The 7,958-nt window shown below is 49.0% G+C and overlaps 1 long non-coding RNA gene across 1 annotated transcript; it reads right to left on the reverse strand.

The window, feature by feature from the left end:
• Nucleotides 1-489: 489 nt before the first annotated feature.
• Nucleotides 490-7,804, reverse strand: LOC109291969. The gene is made up of 3 exons (XR_002096002.1): nt 6,972-7,804; nt 6,033-6,043; nt 490-502 (listed from the first exon to the last, which is right to left on the reverse strand). It is a non-coding gene; the product is annotated as an uncharacterized LOC109291969 (long non-coding RNA).
• Nucleotides 7,805-7,958: the final 154 nt, after the last annotated feature.

The following is a 7,958-nucleotide window of genomic DNA, read 5'->3' on the forward strand; positions in this document are numbered from 1 at the left end:
TCAGCAAATTTGAACAGGGTGCTTTTTACCCCCTCATCCAAGTCACTGATGAAGATGTTGAACAGTGTGGGCCCAAGGACCAAGCTATGCGGAACCCCACTGCCCACATCCCTCCAGGTCAAAAATGACCCATCCACCACCACTCTCTGGGTGCGGCCCTCCAGCCAGCTGGTGACCCATTTGACTGTGTAGGTGTCGACACCACAGTCCCCCAGTTTTTTTATGAGAATGGGGTGAGAGACAGTATCAAAGGCCTTCCTAAAGTCCAGAAAGACTACATCCACTACTATCCCTGCATGTAAGGATTTGGTGACCTGGTCATAGAAGGCCACCAGGTTGGTCTGACAGGACCTGCCTCTAACGAACCCATGTTGGTTGCCCCTAAACATAACCTCCCCTGCTGGCCCCTCGTGGACATGTGCCAGGATAATTCTCTCAAAAAGCTTACCCAGGATTGAGGTAAGACTAACTGGTGTATAGTTTCCTGGATCCTCCTTCCTCCCTTTTTTGAAGATGGGAACCACGTTGGCCCTCTTCCAGTCCTCTGGCACCACACCAGAGCACCACAAGTGCTGATAAAGCTGTGCCAGGGGTCCCGCAATGAGCTCAGCTAATTCCCTCAACACTCTGGGATGGAGATCATCCAGACCAGCCAATTTAAATACATCCAGTCCCTTTACTACCCTCTTCCTCACCTGCAGCCTGCTTCTCCCGCAGCCTGCCTTCCCTCAAAGAGTACCAAGGAGTATCAAGCACCCTGATACACCTCACAACCCCACTATGCCTGAGTCTTGCACCTTCACCTCTCCATGCCTTGACCCCTTGGTACTGAGACAATTCTGATGCTGATACTGGTACCTCAACCTCTCACCATATTGACACCTTGGCAACTCAGCCTCTCAGATCCCAATTCCTCAAACCCTTGTCTTCTGGTTGTAGGACTTTAACCTCTTGGGCCCTTAACTCCTCCATTCCTAAAAGATTTAGGTCCTGATGCCCACTCCTCAACCCTTTGGTGCCTTGGCAGCCTACTGACTTGACCCCTCTGCTCCCAACTCCAGCATCTCAACCCTTAGCTCCTGACTCCAGTTCGTACCCCTCCAAGTCTTAACCTTTCCTCTCCTGATTCTGGGCCTTGACCACTTGGTGCCTGGAAGTTTTGACTTTTGATGCAGGCATCTCAACTATTCAGTGCCTCAGCACCACAGTGACTTGAGCCCTCAGTGTCTGACTCCAGCTTCTTCACCCCTCCACACATTAGTCCTTGGTGATGGAATTGGGCACCTTAACTCCTCCACAACTCGACCCCTCAGTGCCTTGGGCCCTCAGGACCTAGAAAATTCAGATCCTGACACCAGCAACTCAACACCTAGCTATATCTACATCTCAACAACAGAACCCACTGGATCCCAACTTGAGCCCCTTAACCATTAGTCTCCTGAATCTAGGGCCTTGAATCTTCTGCTTCTCAACCTTGCAACCCCACAACCCCTTGGCACTTGGCTCTGGCACCTTGATTCCTTCATGGCTCCAATCTTTGGTGTCCGACTCTTGCACCTTGACCCTTCAGGCTCATCCCTACAAGCTCTTGGCACCTGACTTTGGCTCCTTGACCCTTCCATACTCCAACCCCTTGGCTCCTGACTGGTGTCTAGACCCCCACCATGCCTTAACCACTCAGTGGCAGACTAACACCTTTGCCCCTCCATGCTACATCCCCACAAGTCTCAAACCTTTGACTCATCAAAGCCTAACACTGGCAGGGATGCTGGTGCTACCATTTTCAAGTTGACTGGTCCAGATGACCTTCACCCAAGAGTGGTGAAGAGCTGGTTGAGCTCACAGTGGTGCCTCTGGCAAGGCTGTTCAAGGAGATGTGGAACTCAGGAGTTGATCCTAAGAACTGGAAAAAGGCGAACGTGATTCCCATCTTTAAGAAGGGAAAAAGAGATGGCCCTTCCAACTATAGACCTGTCAGTCTGACTTTGGTTCTGGGGAAGTTCTTTGAAAAAACTGTCAAGGAGGTCTTCTACCAGAAGTTCACATCTGGTGGGGTACTAAAAAGCAACCAGCATGGTTTTGTAGAGGGAAGGCTATGCCTAACAAACCTGGTGTCCTTTTATGACCCGTAACTAACCACCTAGACATGGGACAGGAGGTGGACGTCATCTACCTCGATTTCAGCAAGGCCTTTGATACTGTTTCCCATGAAATCCTCTCAATTAAGTTGGAGAGTGTCGCAGGGGCACTTTGGTGCCCTGCTCCTAGGAAGAGATACAGATGTTGGTTGCTGGGGTAACCGTAGTCGGTCAGCTGACCGGAAGGGGGCAGGGCCTGGCCTATATAAACAGCCTAGGCTGAGGCCAAGTAAGCAGTTCTCCTCTGGCAGCTGATGGAGTGGGCGCTCTGTGGAAACATTGCAGTCTATAGATGCCCAAGGGCCTGAAACAACTCCCGGGTGAGGAGAAACCCCGGGGAGGGGTTTGAGTGAGGTTTAGCCAGAGGGCTAGAGCGTGTGTTTCAGCCAGGAGGCTTGGTTTTTGTGTTACAGCTGATTGGCTTAGGGTTTTGCTTTAATATTAAACCGGAGGACCAGGTGAGGCTGATAGGGGTTGGAGGAGGCCTCAGAGGGGCTCCACAGCGGTGGGGACCCTGGTGCCAGTGAGGGCACTGCAGTTAGGGGTGCACTGCCCCAGCCCTGAGGAGGGGCACAGTGCATTGGGGGGGCCAGGCACCGCTATGGCCACCTGAGCCCCAAGCGCAGAGAAAGGCCCTAGTGCGGGCAGAGCCCCAGGGAGGGGTGTACAGGCAAGAAGCCCAGGGAGGGCACAACGTTCAGGGGGCACTGACCCCAGCCCTGTGAAAGGGGCATGGTGGATTTAGGGGCCAGGCATGGCTATGGCCACCTGAGCCCCAATGGTGAGGAGCCCCAGAGTGGGCACTGGCAAGAAGCCCAGAGGGTACTCGTGTTACGCCCCAGGGTGGGCACACAAGAATAGAAGCCCAGGGGTGGACGATCCTATAGAGATGAGCCCCAGGGGCAGACGATCCTACAGAGATGAGCCCCAGGGGTGGGCGATCCTATAGAGGCGAGCGCATTGGGAGAAGCCCCGGAGAGGGCGAGTGCATTGGGAGAAGCCCCGGAGAGGGTGAGCGCACACTGAGAAGCCCCAGGAGAGGGCGAGTGCATCGTGAGGAAGTGCATTGTGAGGAGCCCCAGAAGAGGGCGAGCGCACACTGAGAGAAGCCCCAGGAGAGGGCGAGGCTAATAACTGACTCAACAATGTCCAGGACATCTGAGAGGTTTGGGACGTGGTATTAGGGGTGGTAGGAGCCACGTACAGCCCTGTGGCGGGAGTGCCCAGAATTATTGGTAGACAGGGTACAGGCAGGAGAACGCCTGGGGACCGTGCCAAGGAGGACAGAAAAGGTAGCCTCCCTTTGGCAATATTACCAGCAAAGATGTGGCAGAGGAGAACAAGGGTGCGTTTTATAGTCACTTGGCACAGTAGGGGCGTTAGGAGAAGTACACGGCCGCTCCTAGTGTCGCACCCCGTGACAGAGAGTACTGGCTTAGACCAGGCTACAGTGAGGTGGGTTGGGAACTGGCTCAGCGGCCAATCCCAACAAGTTGTAATTGATGGGGTGGCCTCATCTTGGAAGGTCATCTCCAGTGGTGTACCCCAGGGGTCAGTGCTCGGGCCCGTGCTCTTTAACATCTTTATTAATGACCTGGAAGAGGGAGTGAAAAGTGCAATGATGAAGTTTGCAGATAATACCAAGCTGTGGGGACAAGTGGGCACATCAGAGGACAGGTCAAGGATTCAGGAAGACCTAGACAGGCTGGTTCTATGGGCTGAACAAAACCATATGAGGTTCAACAGAGACAAATGCCGGGTCCTTCATCTGGGTAGGAAGAACCCTCACCATATCTATACAATGGGTGATGAGGCCACATCTGGAGTACTGTGTCCAGTTATGGGTACCACACTTCAAGAAGGATATGGACAAGCTTGAAAGGGTGCAGAGAAGGGCCATCTGCATGATCAAAGGCCTGGGGGACAGTTTCTTTGGGATCAGGGTTTATTCAGCCTGAGCAAAAGAAGGCTGAAATGTGACTTGATAGCCACCTACAAATATGTTAAAGGAAAACAGCAGGATCTAAGAGAACAACTTTTCAAAAAAGCACCTCCCCTCCAGGAAGATGCGGACCAATGAACATAAGTTACTAGAGGAAAAGTTTCAGCTGGACATAAGGAAAAAATTCCTTTCCATATGTGTAACTAGCATCTGGAACATACTTCCAACAGAGGTGGTGCAGTCAGTCTTTAAGAGGAGGCTGGACAAATACCTCATTGAGCTTGTTTGAGCCCAATTGCCTCCTGCCCATGGCAGGGGACCAGACCTGATGAACTTACAGGTCCTTCTTTCTATGATTCTAACTCTGGAGCCCTGACTCCTCCTTGCCTCAACCCCCTAGTTCCTGCCTCTGGCCCCTTGAACTCTTTTTGCCCAAATACCCTGGCACCTCATTATGATTTCTTGGGCCCCAACCCCCATTCCTCAACCCCCGGCACTTAACTCTGGCCCTTTGAGCCCTCCATGCTTCAACTCCCTGGTACCTGGCTCTGGCCTGGTGAGGTGGACTGGCTTGATGAAATGGAGAGGCTTATGTGTAGTAATGACCTGAAGAGCAACACGACTGTGAGTCTTTACTCCTGGTGGGGTCACCCATAGTGGTAAGGTCAAAGGTAAGATATCAGATGAAGATCAGTTCAACACAACACAAAGACCTCAATGGTGGAGCAGGCGGATGCAAAATGCATACTTCTCAATGGCTACGAAGGTGGATGAAGGCTGTAGTGGAGGAGTAACACCAGTTGTTTTGGACTCCCTTACCACTGTACCCAGATTTCTCCTCCACCAAGATCTATGCAGTTATTGATATACAATGGCCTCCTCATGTAAAACAAGTTATGTGCAGGCTTCTCCCACTGGTGCAACAACTACTACAATAACCAATAAATATGCCCATAACTTCTACAAAGTCCTGTGGTGATGGATGAGTGGCAATGGGGACAGATGAACTGATTGCCGTGAGTCCCTAGTCATGGATCCACACACAGGCAGTAGTCATGTGATGGTTGTTTCACACTTCACCCTTGATATGGGACAGGAGGATGATTTGACAGCTGTGATCATGACTGAGAAGTCCTTTTTAGGATCCCCTCTGCGCACCCCACAGAAAAGGTGCCCCAAACATAGGCTTCCCACTTTACCTCACATGACTAGATAGACACTTCCAGGGGGTCATGCTAATTGCAATCAAAAGACAAAAATGCCTTTTGCATTCTGAAATATACAAACCCTATTAGATGATCCAAATAGTGACAGACCAGAATGCAGAACAGCTGTTGTTGCCCAAGAACTCGTGATATAACATCAATATCACTGCTCTCAACAAGACCAGACATGCAGACAAAGGCCAACAGTGGGTGGGGAGGGTGTGGGGGGTGGCTATATGTTCTACTGGAAAGGGAAACCTACACATAACAGGTGAATACATGGCATTGGTTTCACCATTAATAACCACATTGTTAGTCAACTGACTGAATTCTCTGTTGGCATTAAAGTGTGCCTCATGATTCTCCACCTCCACCTCCAACTGAGAAACAATTCATTTGCTATCATCATCCTCCTTGGAGACTTCAGTGCAAGAGCTGGCTGGGACTTTAACATACGGAAGGGCACAATTGGGAAGGAAGGAGTGGGCAAGGCCAATTCCAACAGCATCCTTCTACTCAGTGAAAGTGCAGAGCATGACTTTGTCATTACTAACACTATTTTCAGACAACATAACAGATACAAAATAACATGGCAACACCCCCGCTCTAAATAATGGCATTTCTCAAACTACATCATTATAAGAGCACACGATCTAAAAACTGTCCATATCACATGTGTCATGAGAGAAGCACAATGATTACTTTGCATTGGTTTTTCACCAGCCCAAGGGGATCACCCTGCCTGACAGGACGCTGGACTACAAGGGAACAGGTGACCATATGCCTACATTTGGTGAAGACATTGTGAGGGAGCACCTTGAGAGGCTGGACATCCATAAGTCTGCAAGCCCTGATGAAATGCACCCAAGAGTGCTAAAAGAGTTGGCTGACATCTTAGCTCTGCCATTGGTGCATATATTTGAAAACTCATGGTGCTCGGGTGAGGTTCCTGAAGACTGGAAGAGGGCCAATGTGGTGCCTATCTTTGAGAAAGGAAGATCCAGGGAGCTACAGGCCAATCACCTTGACCTCACAGCCTGGAAAGTTCTTCAAGAAAATTATCAAAGAATCCATCAATAACAAGCTAACAGAAGGCGCCATCCTCAGAGACAGCCAGCATGGTTTCATTACAGGTAGGTCATGCCTGACCAAACTCATCTCCTTCTATGACCAGGTGACACATCACCTGGGGGGTGAGGTTGATGTCATATACTTGGATTTTTAAAAAGCCTTTGACTTGGTCTCCCATGATGTCCTCATGACAAAACTGGGGAACTGTGGCCTTGACAACCTCATGGTCCGATGGCTGGGGAACTGGCTCCATGGTCAGACCCAGAGAGCAATAGTCAATGGAACCAAGTCAATGTGGCACATGGTGACCAGTGGCATCCCTCAGGGTTCAATACCTGGACCAGTACTCTTTAATATATTTATTAACAATCTGTATTTGGGTGTCAGAAGTGGACTGGCTAAGTGTGCAGATGACGCCAACCTGTGGGGAAGCGCAGTTACACTGGAAGATAGGCTGAGGATTCAAGCTGACTTAGGCAGGGCTGCAGAGTGGGTGGACAAAAACCTGATGACCTTCAACATAGCGAAATGCAAGGTGCTCCATGCTGCATATGAAAACTGAAAGTTTGAACAGCTCCTCTTGCATAAAAATGCAGAACAGTGGCTGGGCAAGACTGGGCTATGGTAACAAGACGGCCACAAGAAAATCAAGCTCCGCTAATGGCTTGCAACCCATTAGGCGTTGAGACAGTGGAGTGCTTGTGGTACCCAATACCAGACCCATGCCATAAAATAATAAAAGTGGTTAAAATTGCTGGCAGAGTCCATGTATGTGCACCTAAGAAAGCCCTTTAAAGAAAGACTGAGCCAGTGAAGGCAAGGAAACTGCATGTGCATTTCAATTGACCTAGCAGCTAAAGAAAACAAAGACTAAATACCCATCTCAAAAGAAACATGTAAAAGGAGCACTGAATACAGTGAGAATGTTCTGCACATAACATCCTCACATTTCTTAAAACAGGCATCCAATGTCACTCTAAGGTGTTAAAAATGTCTTAACCATTCAGTGTATGTCCAAAGTTATGAGCTACTGCAAATGTACCCCATTGATAAACATATACCCAAAAACAACTTTGGTGACACCTCTAAGTATCCTGTCTGACACGCAAGGCCCATCATCTGTGTTTGACCTATAATTGCAAAGGCTGCAGAAACACATAGTCTTTACACGTGGATAATCAAGAACAGGAGCCAGGCAATTAACAGTTACAATATGATAATCAACCTTTTCCTACCTGTTTTGTTCAGACTTTAATTGGCCGACCATCAAAGAAAATGTTTTGAAGAAACAGTATAAAAACTAAGCAGATTTGTCAACAAAGTGTGTGCAGTCCAAACCAGAAACCATCCTGCCACCCAGCCAACAAGTGAAGGACCTATGCTTTGAGGCTGTACAAGAACTGCTTCCTGCCTGCATTGGGTAAAGATCTTGGTGGAGCTAAGATAATACTAAGCACTAATAGCCTTTTTTATATTAGAAAAGAGTCTTTTCTGTCATTTAGTTTTGTAACTTGTCAGTAGTCATTAAAGCAAGCCTTTCTGCTATTCATCAACCAAGTGTTGCATCAATTCATAAAGCACTAGGTTAGAAATTCAATTTTT

The sequence above is a fragment of the Gavialis gangeticus genome, unplaced genomic scaffold, assembly GCF_001723915.1.
Source record: "Gavialis gangeticus isolate Ggan-Ray unplaced genomic scaffold, GavGan_comp1, whole genome shotgun sequence".
NCBI classification, from domain to species: Eukaryota; Metazoa; Chordata; order Crocodylia; family Gavialidae; genus Gavialis; species Gavialis gangeticus.